General features: G+C 36.1%; 1 protein-coding gene and 1 non-coding gene across 2 annotated transcripts in view; one reads left to right on the top strand and one right to left on the bottom strand.

The window, feature by feature from the left end:
* LOC131822047 (conserved oligomeric Golgi complex subunit 2-like) overlaps positions 1-21,732 on the bottom strand; it is a 502,532-nt gene that overhangs the window by 327,230 nt on the left and 153,570 nt on the right. The gene's annotated exons all lie outside the window — the stretch shown is intronic.
* LOC131822327 (U6 spliceosomal RNA) lies at positions 15,290-15,396 on the top strand. The gene has a single exon (XR_009350204.1). It is a non-coding gene; the product is annotated as a U6 spliceosomal RNA (small nuclear RNA).

Below are 21,732 nucleotides of genomic sequence, written 5' to 3'. Positions count from 1 at the left end.
AGGCACATGTATACTATTAGACCACGTTATGAGCTTAATGGAAGGAGACAAGATTTTTTCGCTAAGAAAAATGTATAAGACTGTTGAGGTCACGTGGGAGGAAATAGTCCGTTTGATGGAGCGTTGCTGTCTTACTCTATCACAGCCACTAATAAAAATCTGACACAGGGTGAGTCAGAATTGTCTGTCGGAGATGAGTTAGATCTGGCTCATGTTCGTACAGACATGAAAGCCAGGAACGAAGAAGGAGGCTTTGGAAGCCTGGGTGGAGGAGGTGGTGTGGTTCACTGCGATGAGCTAAGTGCCCAGGGCCACCGGCAGACATGTGGGCCTGTGTCCTTCCTTTGTTCTGGGGTCCCTCTTGCCCCATGTGGTGAGGCTGGCAGCTGGGAGCAGCTCAGGACAGGACCCGGTGGCATCTTACCTCTCCCACCCTCCTGTGGGCTCCAGTGGGCTCCAGTGGGTCCCAGGGGACAGCCTGCCTTCCTTGCAAATCCCAGTAGCACTGGGAGCAGAAACTGGGACCAAGGAGTGAGCACCCTGTTTGACCAGCCACCTCTTCTTCAGATGCAGGGGGAGCCCTGGCATGCTGACCCTTCCCTTCTCCCTTTCCCCTTTCCTCTCTTCCTTCCTCTTCCCTTCCCCTCTCTCCTTCCCTGGTGGTGCCCTTTCCCAATGCCCACTTCCTCCCTTTTCCTTTCTTACATGCCTGTCTTCTAGATTTTCTTCTCTGTCCTCCCAATTACTTCCCTTCGTCTGAATCTCCTCTTTGGTCCCTCTGTCCCCGCTCTCTGCTCCTCCTCCCGTTCCCTGGCCCCTGTTCAGCTCCATCCCGACTGCAGGCAGAGCTGGACTAACACACTCACTTGCTAGCTCAGCCACCCTCCAGAGAAGTCACTCTTCGGTGGCCACCTTCCTGACCCCCTGGTCCTTTCTCCACTTGTTCAGCTATTGCTCTGAAGTCTGAGGAGGACAGAGCGGGGCTGCCGCAGAATCAGGCCAGAGGAGAAACCAAACCATGTGTCCACACTGTCCCCCAGCACTGCTGCTCTGAGAGCTTTCGGAGTCCTCAACAGGGTTAGGATTTAGGGGCTTCTTCAGAACCGGGAGTGAAAACAGCCATAGGTCAAAAGAAAAGCTATGGCCCCCACACAAAAATAATAATCACAAATGAAAACTAAGTTAACTCTGAAGTCCCAAATTCGAAGAATTGCCTTGAATCGGTCACTAGAAAGCACCCGAGGCCTCACTCTCTGGGTTCTGGGTGCCCTGGGAATGGCAGGAGGCTCTGACCCCCTTCCCTCTTCATTCACTCCCAAAGAACGTCCTCTGAGGTGGTCTTCAAACTTCCTCTGAGAAACTGTCTCTGGGAACTGTAGGCCCTCGGCTGCTGGGACTAATGAGGGTGATGTCAGGACCTGATGGGCAGCTTTACAAGGAGATTGTGGCTTTTGGATGCAGTCCTCAGGTCCCATGGCCTGGGTGAGATCTGGGTCTTTGAGTGGAGGAGGACAGATGAGATTTCAGATTTTGAGTTGATTCTGGAATGATTAGTGCTTTGGGGGGCATTGGGTGAAGGCATTTTGCACATGGGAAGGACACGAATTTGGGGTGCCAGAGAGTGGACTGTTAAGAGCTGACCTGCATTTCCCCCAGAAACCTTGCTGCTGTCCTTATCTCTGGTACCACAGAACGTGACCTTATTTGGAACTAGAGTCCTTACAGATGCAATCACATTACAATGAGGTCGTTAGAGTGGGCCCTAATCTCCTGTAACTGACCTCCTTATGTAAAGGGAAAATCTGGACAGAGAGATGCCCCTACTGTCAGTGGTGGGCAGTGCGTGAACTTCTAGAACCCTGACAGTAATGGAAAACAGACACAGGCTGGGCACTTTGTCAATAGCAAGCTAATAAACGGTGTGACTCCAATGGATTGAGATAATCTCCAGAGTTTCTGCTACATAATGCCCAGGACTCCATTGAAAGGACACCTAAGAATTTATTTTGCCCAAAAATTTGATCATTTTTTTCACTGTCCTTACCTATTTTCCAAACCTAGTCCTTTTGCTTCAACTTTCAGTCTACGGACAACCCTGTATCTGATTGATTGTTAATTCTGGGAATGTTTTGTAGATTAATTTGCTTGCCAGAGGTGGTTCCTCTAATTGATGCCTAAGAACCCTAATTAGTTAAGAATACTTTTTTTTAACATTTTCATTGCTATTTATTATTATTATTATTATTATTGCTAATATCTCTATTATAAATAATTCACAAGTGCATTTATCTGACAAAAGACAAAGAGCTGGCTACTAGTAGAAAAAGTACATTTGACTCTGTCAGTGAAAATGGTAAAGGGATTTGAGAAAATAAGGCAAAGCACTGGAATTATGTGTTAAAACTTTAAATATTATAGACACATTTACTTAATTTCTAATACTGTTGTTGCTTATAATTAAATAAGATGTTTTCCATGAACCACGCATTACAGCAAATATATTGTTTATACAGATTAAATTTTCATCAAAAGGGACGCCTGGGTGGCTCAGTTGGTTAAGCAGCTGCCTTTGGCTCAGGTCATGATCCCAGCGTCCTGGGACTGAGTCCCGCATCAGGCTCCTTGCTCGGCCGGGAGCCTGCTTCTCCCTCTGCCTCTGCCTGCCATTCTGTCTGCCTGTGCTTGTGCTCTCGCCCACTCTCTCTGATAAATAAATTAAATCTTAAAATAAATAAATAAATTCTCATCAAAAAATTGTAAGTGTATTTTATTGTAGGATAATGATCAGCATTTTGCAGATGAGAAAAGTGAAATTTAGAAAAGTATGTCTCTTCAAATCACTCATACAATATCTGACCTAGATAGAAGGATATACTATCACAATTGAGGACGATAATTGAGATTACTTAAAATGATAAACTTTATTGTTTAGGGTTTTTTTAAAAGTTTGCCACAGATTCAGATTCTTTTAAAATATGTATCTATTTTGTGTAAAGAGAATGCACTGAGAAGTAAAAAGAAAGTGATATATCAGTGTTACCAACTAATGGCTATACTATCATCACCTTATTTATGAACAATGAAACAGCATGCAATATTTAAATCAATTTAAATAAATTCCTATTTATTTTATATATTTATAAATTTAAATAAATTCCTATTTATTTATTATTAAAGAAATTCCTCGAACAAACAGTATGTGTTGAAGGTTGCTAGCAGAAAAGTGTTGTACTACATGGAAGTAATCAGAAAATATGATCTAAAATTCTGCTTTCAAGGGCGCCTGGGTGGCTCAGTGGGTTAAAATTCTGCTTTCAAGAAGCTATAACAGTAAGTACTTAGCATTAGCTATTATATGCTATGGATGAATAACTGAAATCTACATTTGAAACTAATGGTACACTATATGTTAACTAATTGAATTTTAAAAAGTTAGTAAAAAAATACCACTATTTTATAAAACAATATTCCCAACAGGCTCTTTTGCTTTAAAATACTCACTTTGTAATGAGAGTCATTACTTTTGTCTAGCCAATTCTTACATCACTGTTTATCCCTTCTCTGCTTTATTCCTTCCCAGTATCAATAAAGGCTCACTTGGGGTACCTAGAAGCCATGAGAAAGCTTGTAATAGATCTGGCTGGCTTTCACCAGCAATTTGACCACCATGTGCACAGGGAAGTCTATTGATAAAGGCTTTATTGCAATAAATTGCAAATACATGGATGATTTTGAATTCTCTTTCTTGAGGTCTTGTTTCATGATAATAAATTTAGGGTGGCTTATTGGAATGGATGTTATTAACATATTTTCATAGTTCTAAGTACATGGAATTGTAAAATAGATTAATGAATGTGGCATTACTCACAACTGTCCTCATTTTGAAATCAAATTACAGTGTACTGAGCTGAGGAGGCAAAGCAGATTTGGGATTATGAGTGAACTAATTTAAAAAAGTCTTAGGGGTATGATCAGACTATTGGGTAATTCAGTAGAAAAATGTCAACTGATTGAGATTCTGTGTTCCCTGATTTCAGAGAGAAGTTAAGATAAATAAGTAACACGAGGAGACTAGGAAGCCAAACATAAGTGAAAATTTTGTGCCAGGGTGTGTATACATCTGTTTATCTTCTTGCTTTACCGCTGAGGTTGCTCCTAGAGGAGAGTTTAAATATGTGTTGGAGCTAATCTCTGTGGATTACACAAGAAGCAACATCCTACAGCTCTCCCTGAAACACCCCTTATGATTTCAATGTAATTTGGTTTTTGCATTTTTAGAAATAACAAAATACTTTGCAAACTCTCTACTTTATTATTTCTACAAGTTACCACCACAAGTGAGTCAGCTGGCTCCACATTTTAACACAGTGACAGTCACAGAGGGATGGAGAAATGAGTAGAGTTATCAATATATGTGCTTTTAAGAAGTATGACAGGGTAGCAGCTATTTCCAGGAACCAAAACATGGGTCAGCATCTGTGAAGGAAAAGTGATGGAATAAATGACTCATTCAGAGGAATTCTATAACATATTAGGTCTATAATGTATCTTCAGCACCCAATTACCTGCTTTGAACTAAAGATAAGGATTTACAATTAAGGTCCCATTTATGATTTGACTGGTAGGATCTGAATCATTTTTACTATTGTTTTGACTATTACTTGAAACCTATAGTAGTACTTGGGATATGTGTTGTGTATTCTGTGAACATGTGCTATTTTAGATTAGATAATTCCTGTCTCGAGCCCCTATAATTTTTAAATTTTTGATTATTTGTTAGCGGTTTCAGTAAATGGATATATCTAAAAAATTGCAAAGTCACTATTAAGATAAGTTATTATTATATAGAGCATGGAATTGTACATTCCTCCTTTGAATCCGACAGAGTTTCACCATATGCTTAACAATTTGGGAAAAACATGCTATTATTTTTCTTTATAAAATTTCTCCTGTTAGGCTGTGATGGTTGTCATCAGCAATAACCACTCTGAGGGCTTTGTCAAAAGAGTTGAAAAAATTGGAAAGGTGTGAATGTAACTGTTTGCTGAATATAAAGAAAAGAGCATTGAAGTACATTTCACACTCTTACTTCTCCTTCTTGACATTTGAAAATTTTGCTTCTAGAAGAGATGCCCTATATAATTCTTTTTTAAAATTTTTTTATAAACATATTTTTTTATCCCCAGGGGTACAGGTCTGTGAATCTCCAGGTTTACACACTTCAAAGAAACCCTAAGCCCAGCAGGAGAAGAGAAATCATAAAGATCAGAGCCGAAATCAATGAAATAGAAACCAAAAAAAACAATAGAGCAATCAACGAAACTAGGAGCTGGTTCTTTGAAAGAATTAATAAAATTGATAAGCCCCTGGCCAGACTTATCAAAAAGAAAAGAGAAAGGACTCAAATAAATAAAATCATGAATTAAAATGGAGAGATCACAACTAACACTAAAGAAATACAAACTATTATAAGAACACACTATGAGCAACTCTACGCCAACAAATTTGACAATCTGGAAGAAATGGATGCATTCCTAGAAACATATAAACTACCACAACTGAACCAGGAAGAAATAGAAATCCTGAACTGACCCATAACCAGTAAGGAGATTGAAACAGTCGTTAAAAATCTGCAAACAAACCAAAGCCCAGGGCCAGACGGTTTCCCAGGGAATCCTACCAAACATTTAAAGAAGAACTAATTCCTATTCTCCTGAAACTGTTCCAAAAAATAGAAATGGAAGGAAAACTTCCAAACTCATTTTATGAGGCCAGCATCACCTTGATCCCAAAACCAGACAAGGATCCCATCAAAAAAGGGAGCTATAGACCAATATCCTTGATGAACACAGATGCGAAAATTCTCACCAAAATACTAGCCAATCGGATTCAACAGTACATTTAAAGGATTCTTCACCACGACCAAGTGGGATTTATTCCAGGGCTGCAAGGTTGGTTCAACATCCGCAAATCAGTCAATGTGATACAACACATCAATAAAAGAAAGAACCAGAACCATATGATACTCTCAATAGATGCTGAAAAAGCATTTGACAAAGTACAGCACCCCTTCCTGATCAAAACACTTCAGATTGTAGGGATAGAGGGCATATACCTCAATATCATCAAAGCCATCTAAGAAAAACACACCGCAAATATCATTCTCAATGTGGAGAAAAACTGAAAGCTTTTCCGTTAAGGTCAGGAACACGGCAGGAATGCCCATTATCACCACTGCTATTCAACATAGTACTAGAAGTCCTAGCCTCAGCAATCAGACAAAAGGAAATTAAAGGCATCCAAATCGGCAAAGAAGAAGTCAAACTATCACTCTTCGCAGATGATATGATACTATATGTGGAAAACCCAAAAAACTCCACTCCAAAACTGCTAGAACTCGTACAGGAATTCAGTAAAGTGTCAGGATATAAAATCAATGCATTTCTCTACACCAACAACAAGACAGAAGAAAGAGAAATTAAGGAGTCCATTCCATTTACAATTGCACCCCAAACCATAAGATACCTAGGAATAAACCTAACCAAAGAGGCTAAGAATCTATACTCAGAAAACTATAAAGTACTCATGAAAGAAATCGAGGAAGACACAAAGAAATGGAAAAATGTTCCATGCTCCTGGATTGGAAGAATAAATATTGTGAAAATGTCTATGTTACTGAAAGCAAGTCCTATATAATTCTTACTTTAAGGAACAAGTTCCTTTTATAATTTTTTTATTATTCTACCATTCAAGTATTTCCATTTAAATTAAATTCAATATCATTTAAAAAATAATCAAAAGTGCAGTCAGTATTCAATTCCTGAGCTAAATAATTTTAGAAAGCTTTGTGTTATTGAACCTACAGGGTTTTTCTGTAGTTTTAACTATTTCTTTCTGTGATTTTTCCCATTAGTCACGTAAGTGACTGCAATATAACAGACATTGAGGATAAAGAAGGACTGAATAGAACAATCCTTGGCCTCATGAAGTTGAGAATCTAGCAAGGGAGTCAAACAATTCAACATTCATAGAAAATTTATTGAGTGCCTGGCCTAAGATGAGCACAACAAAACCCCAGACCAGAGGAATCATTTTAATTTTTTATTTTTTTATAAACATATATTTTTATCTTCAGGGATACAGGTCTGTGAATCACCAGGTTTACACACTTCACAGCACTCACCAAAGCACATACCCTCCCCAATGTCCATAATCCCACCCCCTTCTCCCAACCTCCCTCCCCCCAGCCACCCTCAGTTTGTTTTGTGAGATTAAGAGTCACTTATGGTTTGTCTCCCTCCCAATTCCATCTTGTTTCATTGATTCTTCTTCTACCCACTTAAGCCCCCATGTTGCATCACCACTTCCTCATATCAGGGAGATCATATGATAGTTGTCTTTCTCTGCTTGACTTATTTCGCTAAGCATGATATGCTCTAGTTCCATCCATGTTGTCACAAATGGCAAGATTTCATTTCTTTTGATGGCTTCATAGTATTACATTGTGTATATATACCACATCTTCTTGATCAATGTCTATGCTACCTAAAGCAATCTACGCAATGCAATTCCTATCAAAGTACCATCCATCTTTTTCAAAGAAATGGAACAAATAATTCTACAATTTATATGGAACCAGAAAAGACCTCGAATAGCCAAAGGGATATTGAAAAAGAAAGCCAAAGTTGGTGGCATCACAATTCCGGACTTCAAGCTCTATTACACAGCTGTCATCATCAAGACAGCATGGTACTGGCACAAAAACAGACACATAGATCAATGGAACAGAATACAGAGCCCAGAAATAGACCCTCAACTCTATGGTCAACTCATCTTCGACAAAGCAGGAAAGAATGTCCAATGGAAAAAGACAGCCTCTTCAATAAATGGTGCTGGGAAAATTGGACAGCCACATGCAGAAAAATGAAATTGGACCATTTCCTTACACCACACACGAAAATAGACTCAAAATGGATGAAGGACCTCAATGTGCGAAAGGAATCCATCAAAATCCTTGAGGAGAACACAGGCAGGAACCTCTTCGACCTCAGCTGCAGCAACATCTTCCTAGGAACAATGCCAAAGGCAAGGGAAGCAAGGGCAAAAATGAACTCTTGGGATTTCATCAAGATCAAAAGCTTTTGCACAGCAAAGGAAACTGTTAACAAAATCAAAAGACAACTGACAGAATGGGAGAAGATATTTGCAAATGACATATCAGATAAAGGACTAATGTCCAAAATCTATAAAGAACTTAGCAAACTCAACACCCAAAGAACAAATAATCCAATCAAGAAATGGGCAGAGGACATGAACAGACATTTCTGCAAAGAAGACATCCAGATGTCCAACAGACACATGAAAAAGTGCTCCATATCACTGTGCATCAGGGAAATACAGATCAAAACCACAATGAGGTATCACCTCACACCAGTCAGAATGGCTAAAATCAACAAGTCAGGAAATAACAGATGCTGGCGAGGATGCGGAGAAAGGGGAACCCTCCTACACTGTTGGTGGGAATTCAAGCTGGTGCAGCCACTCTGGAAAACAGCATGGAGGTTCCTCAAAATGGTGAAAATAGAACTGCCCTATGACCCAGCAATAGCACTACTGGGTATTTACCCTAAAGATACAGATGTAGTGATCCAAAGGGGCACGTGCACCCGAATGTTTATAGCAGCAATATCCACAATAGCAAAACTATGGAAAGAACCTAGATGCCCATCAACAGAGGAATCATTTTAATGGGAGAGATAGATAATAGGTAAGCCAACTTCAAAAAAATTGTACTGGTTTTTTCTTTAATAGTGATGCATATTTGAACTAAATAAGCACATTTTAAAAAGAGCAGTGATTGAGAAGAGGTTTTTTAACTGAGTGGTCCAAAAAGGACTCCCTTAAAAATCTGTTTAGAACAGATTTCTGAATAATATCAGCTATGAAGCTGTGTAAAGATCTCAGGGGTGGGTGATTTTTCCAGTCAAAAAACTGTAAAGGCTCCAAAGTCACAATACAGCTATAAGTTTCTCTAATAAAGTAACTTCTGACAAAGGATGAGAAGAAATAACTAACCCAGGTTTGAAAGAAAAGGGACAGACTTTCTATGGAATTAATATTTAATTAAAGCTCTAAAGGACAAAAATACAATAGAGCAAAATCCTGTTGACGCTGATATACCTAAAAAAAGATCATAAACAAGGTGTGGGTAGCAAAGAGTGTGTGGGAATGTTGGTAAGAACAGTGGGGAAGAGTCATCCCTGAACATGTTCTTAAATGAAGCAATTCTTGTGTTGTTTTAAAGGGAAAATTGGAGTTTGCCTAAGTGATTAGAGAAGGATGCCTCAGCTTATAGAAGTTCAAAGCCATAAAGATGTGATAAACTTCTGCAGATATTTTCATGTATATTTGTTGTTGCTTCTAGTAATGGTGATCTAAAAACTCCTACTTAAGACAACTAAAAATCCAGACAAAATAGCTTTTAAAGTTAAAAATATCAGAATGATTATAAAAATAAGTGAGGGATTACTGGGCCAAAATACGAAATACAATGAGAGCCTGGAGATATATGCCCTGAAGCCATTTTATCTATGAGAGCATTTGAAACTGCTAAAACACACTGAGCTGTGTTTTTAATAGACTCTTGATACTAGAAAAACAAAATTCAAAATCCAGCAGCAATCAAGTTTGAGGACTTTGGTACAACCCAAATTTAAGTTGAGATCCCCAAAGCACAAGGAGAAGCAGAAATAAGACTAGAGCCTACCTTGCCTTCTGTGTAAACTGAGAAAGTCAGTCACTGAATTTGGAGTATGATTGTCTTGTAGAGTCTCAGATATAATAGAAAATCCTGCCAAGGAGGACCATACCATTATTATAGCTCTTAATTATCCCTACTCAATAAGAGTTTCAAATATAATGTCTTGAACATAGCAAAATGTAACAAAGCACACAAAGAAAAACCATTAACAAGATTTGATAGACAAAATGTGATTAAGTATGATATTAAAATGATCAATAAAGATTGTAAAATGGCTTGATTACTCTGCTCAAAGAAATGAGAGGGGAAGCAAATTGAACAAAAAACTGACACTAAAAATGATATTGAGAAAGATTTTATAAATGAACCAAATGGATACTCTAGAACTTTAAAGATATGACAGCTAATTTAAGATACCACAGTGGTGCCTGGGTGGTTCGCTTAATTAAACCTCCAATTCTTTTTCCTTTTTTTTTAACACCTTAATTTTATTTTATTTCTTTCATTTTGGCTCAGGTCATGATGTCAGGGTTGTGAAATAGAGCCCAGAGTTGGGCTCTGTGCTGAGTCTGGAGCCTGCTTAAGATTCTTTTCTCTTCTTTTTCTATCCCTCCCTGCGCTCTCGCTCGCTCGCTCTCTCTTGCTTGCTAATAAATAAATAAATATATAAATATATAGATAATAGACAAAGCAAAATAAAAGCAGATTATGGAAATACATATAAAGATTTTGAAATGAAAACAAGTTCAAAATAAAATAGAGAAGACCTACACAGCTAAAAGTTCATTCAGAAAATCTACTATTAAAGAAGTCAGTATGACAAAATGTTAAGATATCAAAAGATTTGAGCATGTACTTTACAGAAAGGGTAATCCAAATGGCCGTTCATATATAAAAACTGCTTATCTTTATTATGAATCTGGAATTAAATTAAATTAAATTAAAATTAAATTAAAACCTAGAATGGCATACTATTACACACTTACCATATTGGGCAACAGTAAAAATGTCTTGCAAGAATGTGAAAGAATGACAGTGCCCATAATAAAAACATTTGAGGTAAGTTGGACAATATTTAGAAAACTTAACAATAAAAATAAAAAAAATTGGTCCATTCCTAGAAATACAACATGGAACTAAATGAATATTTTCACCAGGATATGCAAACAGATGATTATAGTTATTTCATTCATAACGGCAGATCAGTAGTGTTATATTTGCACAATGTTACATTAAATAAGAGAATATTAACAAACTGGGAGTAGGGGCTAGGTTGTTATCATAAAGAGATCTTCCATGGTGCTGATTATGTTCTATTTCTCAAAATCTTAAATTAAAAAAGTTTTCAAATTTATATCTAGTTAGATAGATAGTTAGATTGATGATAGATAGATATCCCAGAAGCTGCAATGCTAGGCTAAGACCAGGCTTTAAATGGATTTTCTATACTCTACTAAATACTTTAAACCATTCATTATATCATAGCTCAGTGTTCAAATCTCCATTGGTTTCCTCAGTTTCCTAATATTTCTCTTAAGGCGACCTGATCTAGACTTTTGATCACCTTTGTCTAAATATTTCTATTTTAACAAAGTCCTTTGTAACACTCAGAGACTAAAACTTAGAAAAATACTCTGTTATCTCACTAGAGTGGAAAATATATAGTTACCCATTAACTAATGATATCCATGTCTACATTAGATCCATGACATTTTTAATTCTTGGGAGCTTTTGGTTAAATGAATTTTTTAAGCTTCCTTTAAATGAAGCTTTAAGCCACCACCACATGAATAAAATTGAAGAACTAAATGAAAACAAGCCAAGTATTTACAGAGTAATAGAATGTGCAGTGGAAAGAGTACAATTCTGAAATCATAAAGCCTCAATTAGTGTGATGCATCTTTACTAGCCATGTAATCATAAACCAGTTATCTAAATGTGTTAGACTCAGTTTTTTCACCCATGAGATCATGATAATAATACTTATTATGCAGAGTTGTTGTGTGGCTGTAATGAAGCATGGAGCATGAGAGTCTCATATTCCATGCTAAAATGATAGCTATTTTTATACTTATAATAATTCTAATAATAGTAATTAAATTGTTCAAAATGATAATATTCATTTATATTGAGGCATTGTATTGACTATTCATAGACACATTTACCAAAATAAATTTCATTTTACTTTACCCCCCCCCCGAGGATATATATTCCCTAATTCAATATGAATCTCATTATGAATAATAATTATCATGATAAATATGCTGATTTTTCTTCTATTTATTTTTAGGGAAGTATCCTTTACTGTTGAACGTAAAGAAACTTAAGCAAGTCTGTCTTATTCAAAATTTGCATGCTGCTTTCTTATGAAACTAGATTATAGAGTTGTATGAAATAAATTCATGCAGTTAAGACATTTATGTTTGGAAAACTGGGTGGTCAGTTTAGTATTTCAAAAGAAGATTTTAAATTTAAACCTTAAAAATGAGCTCTTTCAGCCTTTTTATAGACCATCCTTCATGCTTCATAAGTATTCCTTCATTGTAAACTAAGCAATAGTTTTTGTCACAGTGTATATAACTAAAATGGATTTTATATTCTATTATTTCAGAGTTAGTTGCAGTTTCTACTTCCTTACTTCCTTTTTTGAAAAATAGATTAATTCTACAAAAAGTTTTTTCCAGCTTTATTGAAAAATAATCGACATATTATAATTTGTAAATTTAAGAAATGATTTCTTATAACATTGCAAACTTAACATTGTGTAAATTTTGTACAATTTGATAAATTGGTATACATCTGTATTGCAATATAATCTACATAAAAATGTTAATACATCTACTATCTCATATAGTTGCCACTGTTTTTATGCATGTATCGTAAGGAATTTTAAGATCTACTCTCTTAGCAACTTTTATGTATATAGTACAGTAGAGATAAACTTCAGAGGTCTTGTGGGTTTTGTTCCATAGCACCTCAATAAAGCGATTATCTCCATAAACTAAGTCAAATTATTATTATTTTTTGGTTTCCCAGTGCGTATAAAAAATAAACACTATACTGTACTGTTCAAAAGCATTATGTCTTTAAAGAAAAACAATGTATATACCTTAAGTAAACTAGTTCTGAGTAGTTAGTGGGTCATAATTACTGATCACAGGTCACCATAACAAATACAATAATAATGAAAAAACTTGAAATATTGCAAGAATTACCAACATGTGACAGAGAGACACAAAATGAACAAATGTTGTTAGAAAAATGGAGGCAGCAGACCTATTTTATACAAGAATCCTATAAACTTTCAACTTGTAAGAATGTGATATATACAAAGTTTAATAAAGGGAAGCACAATAAAAAAGTATGTATATATTATTATCTATGATCATCATGTTGTACATTAGATTCCCAGAACTTTTTCATATTATAGTTGCAAGTTTGTACACTTTGACCACCTTACTCCACCCCAGGTTCACCCCTTGTCAACTCAACTCTAAGTTTCCATTAGTTTGCCTTTTCTTCAGATTCTGTATGTAAGGGATATCATAATACATAAATTAAATATATATATATATATATATAAAATCTTTGAAATATTTCACTTAGTATAATACCTTCAAGATCCATCCATGCTGTTGTAAATGGCAGTATTTCTTAATTTTTCATGGTTAAGTAGTATTCCATAGTATATATTTACCATTCTTATTTTATTCATTCATCCATTAATGGATACTGAAGTTATTTCCATCTCTTTCTTAGAGTTAATAATTTTATAATGAACATACTAGTGCAGATATGGGGGCGCCTGGGTGGCTCAGTGGGTTAAGCCGCTGCCTTCGGCTCAGGTCATGATCCCAGGGTCCTGGGATCGAGTCCCACATCAGGCTCTCTGCTCAGCAGGGAGCCTGCTTCCTCCTCTCTATCTGCCTGCCTCTCTGCCTACTTGTGATCTCTGTCTGTCAAATAAATAAATATAATCTTTAAAAAAAAAAAGAGTGCAGATACGTCTTCGAATAGTGACTTCGTTTCCTTTAGATATATACCTAGAAGTGGGATTACTGAATCATATGGTAATTTTACTTTTAATAACATGAATAAACTCCATACTGTTTTCCACACAAATTTATATCCCTATCACAGTGCATAAGTTCCCCATTTTCCCCAATATTTACCAAAATTTGTTAGTTTTAATTTTTTGGTAGTATATATTCTAATAGGTAGTAATATCTTGCTGTGTTTTCCAGAGGTAAACAACAACAACATAATGACTTTGCCCTGAGTTTTTACGTTGAGCACTTTTTAATGCTCCTGTTGGTCATTTTTATAACTTTTTTGAAAAAAAGTCTATTGAGATCCTTTTGCTATTTTTTAAATTATATATATTTTTATTTGTATCTGTTGGTTATTAACCTGTTTTCAGATATAAGATTTGTAAGTATTTTCTTCCATTCTGTGGATTGTGTTTTTATTCTCTGTCTCTCTCTCTCTCTTTTTTTTTTTTTTGGCAATGCAGAAACTTTAGTTTGATGTAATATCATTTATTTATTTTTGTGTTTTTTGCTTGTGTTTTTGGTCTGGTATCCAAAAAACTATTGGCAAGACCAATGTCAAGGAGAATTTTTCCTATGTTTTCCTTTAGGAAATTTAGTTTCATGCATCACATTTAAGTCTTTAATCTATTTCAAGTTAAGATTTATGAGTGATATAAGGCTCCAGTTTCATACTGTTTTATGTGACTCTTCAGTTTTAAATATCATTTATTGAACAGACTATCTTTACCCATTACATATGTTGGCCCCTGTCAAATATTAGGTGACTGTATGAAAGGATTTATTTCTGGACTCTCAATTCTGTTCTGCTTCTTTATTGGTCTGTTTTTATGCCAGTATACTTTATTGTTTTGAGCATGGGGGCTTTGTAATATAATTTCAAATCAAGAAGTGTAATTTCTCTTCTTCATTCTTTCTCAAAACTGCTTTGATTATTTGTTGTCTTTTATGGTCTCTTATATATTTAGGATTCTTTACTTACTACTGTAAAAAAATAATATTGGATTTTTTAAAAATATTTTTTATTTATTTATTTGACAGAGAGAGATGACAAGCAGGCAGAGAGGCAGGCAGAGAGAGAAGAGGAAGCAGGCTCCCTGCTGAGCAGAGAGCCTGATGCAGGGCTCGATCCCAGGACCCTGGGATCATGACCTGAGCCGAAGGCAGCGGCTCAACCCACTGAGCCACCCAGGTGCCCCTAAATTTGGATTTTTGATAGGAATTGAATTTACAGATGGATTCCGGTAGTATGGACATTTTAACAATGTTAATTCTTACCGTTCATAAATATGGGCTATCTTTCCATTTGTATCTCCTTCAATTTCTTTATCACTGTCATAGTTTATGGGGTACAGATCTTTCATCTTCTTAGTTAAATCTTTTCCTAAGATTTTATTATTTTTGATGCTATTGTGAATTAGATTGTTTTCTTTATTTTTTCAGATAGTTCATCATTAGAGTGTTAAAATGCTCCTGTCTTGTGCTTACTTTGGCAGCACATATACTAAAATTGGAATGATGCAGAGAAGATTAGCGTGATCACTGAACAAGGATGACATGAAAAACTGGGAAGCAATCCATATTAAAAACAAAACAAAACAAAAAAATTCTTGTCTTTTATATATTGATCTTCTATTTGGCAGCTTAACTAAATTTGTTTATTCAAATTTTTTTGTGAAGTTTTTAGGATTTTTTTACATGTAAGTTCATGTTATCCAAAAAAAGAAAATTTTGCTTCTTCCTTTTCTTTGGAGTCTTTTATTTCTTTGTGCTCCTTGCTTCTCTGGCTAGGACATCCAGTACTATGTCAAATGAGAGTAGTGAAAGTGGACACACTTGTCTTGTTTCTGATCTTTAAGGGGAAAACTATCAAACTTTTTTGATTGAATATGAGATTAGCTCTGGGCTTGCAATATGTGTTTTTTTAATGGATTTTTAAAATTTTTTTATAAACATATAATGTGCTTTTATCCCTAGGGGTACAGGTCTGTGAATCACCAGGTTTACACATTTCACAGCACTCACCATGGCACATACCCTCCCCAATGTCCATACCCCCACCATCCTCTCCCAACACACCTCCCCCCAACAACCCTCAGTCTCTTTTGTGAGATTCAGTCTTTTATGGTTTGTGTCCCTCCCAATCCCATCTTCTTTTATTTTTCTTTTCATACCCCCCAAACCGCCTATATTGCATCTCCACTTCATCATATCAGGGAGATCATATGATAGTTGTCTTTCTCAGATTGATTCATTTCGCCAAGCATAATGCCCTCTAGATTCATCCACGTCATCACAAATAGCAGGATTTCATTACTTTTGATGGCTGCATAGTATTCCATTGCACATATATACTACATCTTATTTATTGATTCATCTGTTGAAGGACATTCAGATTCTTTTCATAGTTTAACTATTGTGGACATTGCTGCTATAAACATTTGGGTGCATGTGCCCCTTTCAGAATGCCACGTTTGTATATTTAGGGTATATCCCAGTAATACAATCACTGGGTCATAGGGTAGTTCAATTTTCAGCTTTTTGAGGAACCTCCACGCTGTTTTCCAGAGTGGTTGCACCAGCTTGCATTCCCACGTAGAGTGTAGGAGGGTTCCCCTTTCTCCACATCCTCGCCAGCATCTGTCATTGACTGACTTGTTCCTTTTAGCCATTCTGACTGGTGTGAGGTGGTATCTCATTCTGGTTTTGATTTGTATTTCCCTGATGCCGAGTGATGTGGAGCATTTTTTCATGTGTCTGTTGGCCATTTGGATGTATTCTTTGCAGAAATGTTTGTTCATGTCCTCTGCCCATTTCTTCATTGGATTATTTGTTCTTAGGGTGTTGAGTTTGATAAGCTCTTTATAGATTTTGGATACTGGCCCTTTATCTGGTATGTCATTTGCAAATATCTTCTCCCATTCTGACAGTTATCTTTTGGCTTTGTTAACTGTTTCCTTTGCTGTGTAAAAGCTTTTTGATCTGATGAAATCCCAATAGTTCATTTTTGCCCTTGCTTCCCTTGCCTTTGGCGATGTTCCTATGAAGAAGTTGCTGCTGCTGAGGTCAAAGAGGTTGCTACCTGTTCTCTCCTCAAGGATTTTGATGGATTCCTTTCTCACATTATGCTTCTTCATCCATTTCCAATCTATTTTCATGTATGGTGTAAGGAAATGGTCCAATTTTATTATTCTGCATGTGGCTGTTCCATTTTCCCAACACCTTTTGTTGAAGAGGCTGTCTTTTTTCCATTGGACATTCCTTCCTGTTTTGTTGAAGATTAGTTGACCATAGAGTTGAGGGTGTATTTCTGGGCTCTCTATTCTGTTCCATTGATCTATGTCTGTTTTTGTGACAGTTCCCTACTATCTTGATGATGACAACTTTGTAATAGAGCTTGAAGTCTGGAATTGTGATGCCAACAACTTTGGCTTTCTTTTTCAATATTCCTCTGGCTACTCGAGGTATTTTCTGGTTCCATATAAACTTTAGGATTATTTGTCCCATTTCTTTGAAAAAAATGGATGGGATTTTGATAGGGATTGCATTAAATGTGTAGATTGCTTTAGGTAGCATAGACATTTTCACAATATTTGTTCTTCCAATACAGGAGCATGGAACCTTTTTCCATTTCTTTGTGTCTTCTTCAATTTCTTTCATGAGCACTTTAGAGTCGTCTGAGTATAAATTCTTTGTCTCTTTGGTTAGGTTTATTCCTAGGTATCTTAGGGTTTGGGGTGCAATTGTAAATGGGATTCACTCCTGAATTTCTATTTCTTCTGTGTTGTTGGTATAAAAAAAATGCAACCAATTTCTGTGCATTGATTTTATATCCTGACACTTTACAGAATTCCTATACAAGTTAGAGCAGATTTGGAGTGGAGTCCTTTAAGTTTTCCACATACAGTATCATATCATCTGCAAACAGTGATATTTTGACTTCTCTTTTGCCAACTGGAAAAATTTGGATGCCTTTAATTTCTTTTTGTTGTCTGATTGCTGAGGCTAGGACTTCTAGTACGATGTTCAACAGCAGTGTCATGATAACGGACATCCCTGCCATGTTCCTGACAGCAGCAGAAAAGGATTGAGTTTTTCTCCATTGAGAATGGTATTTGCAGTGGGTTTTTCATAGATGGCTTTGATAATATTGATAATATGTGCCCTCTATCCCTACACTTTGAAAGTTTTAATCAGGAAAGGATACTGCACTTTGTCAAATGCTTTTCAGCATCTATGGAGAATATCATGTGGTTTTTGTTCTTTCTTTTATTAATGTGTTGTATCACATTGATTGATTTGCAGATGCTGAACCAACCTTGTAGCCTTGGAATAAATCCCACTTGGTCGTGGTGAATAATCCTTTTAATGTACTGTTGAATCCGTTTGGCTAGTATTTTGGTGAGAATTTTCGCATCTGTGTTCATCAAGGATATTGGTCTGAAGTTCTCTTTATTGATGGGATCCTTGTCTGGTTTGGGGATCAAGGTGATGCTGGCCTCAGAAAAAAAGAGTTTGGAAGTTTTCCTTCCATTTCTATTTTTTGGGAACCGTTTCAGGAGAATAGGAATTAATTCTTCTTTAAAAGTTTGGTAGAATTCCCCTGGGAAGCCATCTGGCCCGGGGCTTTTGTTTGTTTGGAGATTTTTGATGAGTGTTTCAATCTCCGTACTGGTTATGGGTCTGTTCAGGTTTTCTATTTCTTCCTGGTTCAGTTGTGGTAGTTTATATGTCTCTAGGAATGTATCCATTTCTTCCAGATTTTTGAATTTGTTGGCGTAGAGTTGCTCATAGTATGTTCTTATAATTGTTTGTATTTCTTTGGTGTTGGTTGTGATCTCTCCTCTTTCATTCATGATTTTATTTATTTGGGTCCTTTCTCTTTTCTTTTAGATATGTCTGGAAAGGGGTTTATCAATCTTATTAATTCAAAGAACCAGCTCCTACTTTCATTAATTTGTTCTATTGTTTTTTTTGTTGGTAGTGTTTTGTTTTGTTTTGTTGGTTTCTATTTCATTGATTTCTTTTCTGATCTTTATTATTCCTCTTCTCTTGCTGGGTTTAGGCTTTCTTTGTTGTTCTTTCTCCAACTCCTTTAGGTGTAGGATTATGTTGTGTATTTGAGATCTTTCTTGTTTCTTGAGAAAGGCTTGTACAGCTTTATATTTTCTCTCAGGACTGCCTTTTCTCTATCCCACAGATCTTGAGCACTTTTTTTTCATTATCATTTGTTTCCATGAATTTTTTCAATTCTTCTTTAATTTCCTGGTTGACCAATTCATTTTTTAGAGGATGCAGTTTAGTCTCCATGTATTTGTGTTTTTTCCAATATTCCTCTTGTGATTGAGTTCTAGTTTCAGAGCATTGTGGTCTGAGAATATGCAGGGGATGATCCCAGTCTTTTGATAATGGTTGAGATCTGATTTATGACCCAGGACGTGGTCTATTCTGGGGAATGTTCCATGTGCACTAGAGAAGAATGTGTATTCTGTTATTTTGGGTTGGAATGTGTTGAACATACCTGTGATGTCCATCTTGTCCAGTGTGTCATTTAAGGCCTTTTTCCTTGTTGATCTGTTGCTTGGATGATCTGTCCATTTCAATGAGGAGAGTGTAAAATTCCCCTACTATTATTTTATTATGGTTGATATGTTTCTTTGATTTTGTTATTAATTGGTTTATATAGTTGGCTGCTCCCATGTTAAGGACATAGATATTTAAAATTGTTAGGTCTTCTTGTTGGACAGACCCTTTGAGTATGATATAGTGTCCTTCCTCATCTCTTATTATAGTCTTTGGCTTAAAATCTAATTGATCTGATATAAGGATTGCCACCCAAGCTTTCTTCTGATGTCCATTAGCATGGTACATTGTTTTCCACCCCCTCTCTTTAAATCTGGGGGTGTCTGCGGTTCTATGATGAGTATCTTGGGCAGCATATTGACGGGTTTTGCTTTTTATCCATTCTGATACCCTGTGTCTTTTAATTGGTGTATTTAGGCCATTTACATTCAGGGTAACTATTGAGAGATATGAATTTAATGGCATTGTATTGCCTATAATGTGACTGTTACTGTATATTGTTTCTGTTCCTTTCTGATCTACTACTTTTAGGCTCTCTCTTTGCTTAGAGGACCCCTTTCAGTATTTCCTGGAGAGTTGGTTTGGTGTTTGCAAATTATTTCAGCTTTTGTTTGTCCAGGTACATTTTTAATCTCTCCTTCTATTTTCAATGATAGCCTAGCTGTATATAGTATTCTTGACTGCATGTTTTTCTCTCTTAACACTCTGAATATATCATGCCAGTTCTTTCTGGCCTGCCAGGTCTCTGTGGATAAGTCTGCTGCCAATCAAATGTTTTTACTGTTGTACAATACAGACTTCTTCTCCCAGGCTGCTTTCAGGATTTTCTCTTTGTCGTTAACAGTTGTAAATTTTACTATCAGGTTACGGGGTGTGGACCAATTTTTATTGATTTTGAGGGTCATTCTTTGCATCTCCTGGATTTTGATGTTTGTTCCCTTTGCCATATTAGGGAAATTCTCTACAAAAATTCTCTCCAATATACCTTCTGCTCCCCTCTCTCTTTCTTCTTCTCCTGGGATCCCAATTATTCTAATGTCATGTTGTCTTATGGTTTCACTTAACTCTCAAATTCTCTCCTCGTGGTCCAGTATTTGTTTGTCTCTCTTTTGCTCAGCTTCTTTATTCTCCATCATTTGGTCTTCTGTATCACTAATTCTTTTGCCTCATTTATCCTAGCAGTAAGAACTTCCATTTTTTATTGCACCTCATTAATAGCTCTTTTGATTTCAACTTGGTTAGATTTTAGTTCCTTTATTTCTCCAGAAAGGGCTTTTATCTCTCTGGAGAGGGTTTCTCTAATATCTTCCATGCCTTTTTCGAGCCCAGCTAGAACCCTGAGAGTTGTCATTCTGAACTCTAGTTCTGTCATATTATCAATGTCTGTTTTGATTAGGTCCCTAGCCTTTGGTACTGCCTCTTGTTCTTTTTCTTGTGGTGAGTTTTTCTACCTTGTCATTTTGAGCAGATAAGAATATATAAAGAAGCAAATAAAATGCTAAAAGGGTGGCAAAGACCCCAGGAAATTGTGCTTTAACCAAATCGGAAGAGACCCCAAGTTGTGGGAGAACGAAAGGGGATAAAAAAGAAGTTCTAGGGGGAAAAAAAGGTTAAAAAAAAAAGAAAACAAGGAAAAAATATTACCAAAGAAAAAAAATTATATATATACTAGACTTGTGACTAGAACAGGGTCACTCACTTAATTTTGGGAGTATTTTGGTCTCTTGGAAGAAACTACCTCCCAAGATTTTAAAGGATGAAAAACATATAAGGGTAGGCACAATGAAGGGATGGAATAAACCTATAAAAATGAGGGAAATAATTTAATTTCTAAAAAATAAGTTGATAGAGCAAGTTGGTTGGGACAATAAAGAAAGATAACCTGGAGAGAATTTTCTCAGGCTGGACACTAGAACAATCTTGGAGCTAGATTTAGGGTATATTTTGATCTATTAGGATAAGTTATACTCCAAATTTTTTAGAAGAAAAAACCCTATGTGTAAAAAAATATATAGTTAGATACAATGGAGGATAAAATATGAATATAGTAATGAAGGTTCAAAATAGATTATTTTTTGTAAGATATTTTAAAAATAAACTAGTTTAAAAATCATTAAACGAGGAAAGGGTAAAAGTTAAAAAAAATTAGCAGAAGAAAAAAGAAAAATATATAACTGCAAGACTAAAGAATCATTGGGAGAAAGCCATGAATTCCTTGTTTTGCTTTCTCCTCCTCTGGAATTCCACTGTTCTCCTTAGTAAGTGAAGTTGTTCTTGGCTGGGTTTCTTGTTGGTCTTCTGGGGAAGGGGCCTTTTGTATTGATTCTCAGGTGTCTTTGC

The sequence above is a fragment of the Mustela lutreola genome, chromosome X, assembly GCF_030435805.1.
Source record: "Mustela lutreola isolate mMusLut2 chromosome X, mMusLut2.pri, whole genome shotgun sequence".
NCBI lineage: Eukaryota > Metazoa > Chordata > Mammalia > Carnivora > Mustelidae > Mustela > Mustela lutreola.
This window is presented reverse-complemented; position numbering and strand designations above follow the sequence as displayed.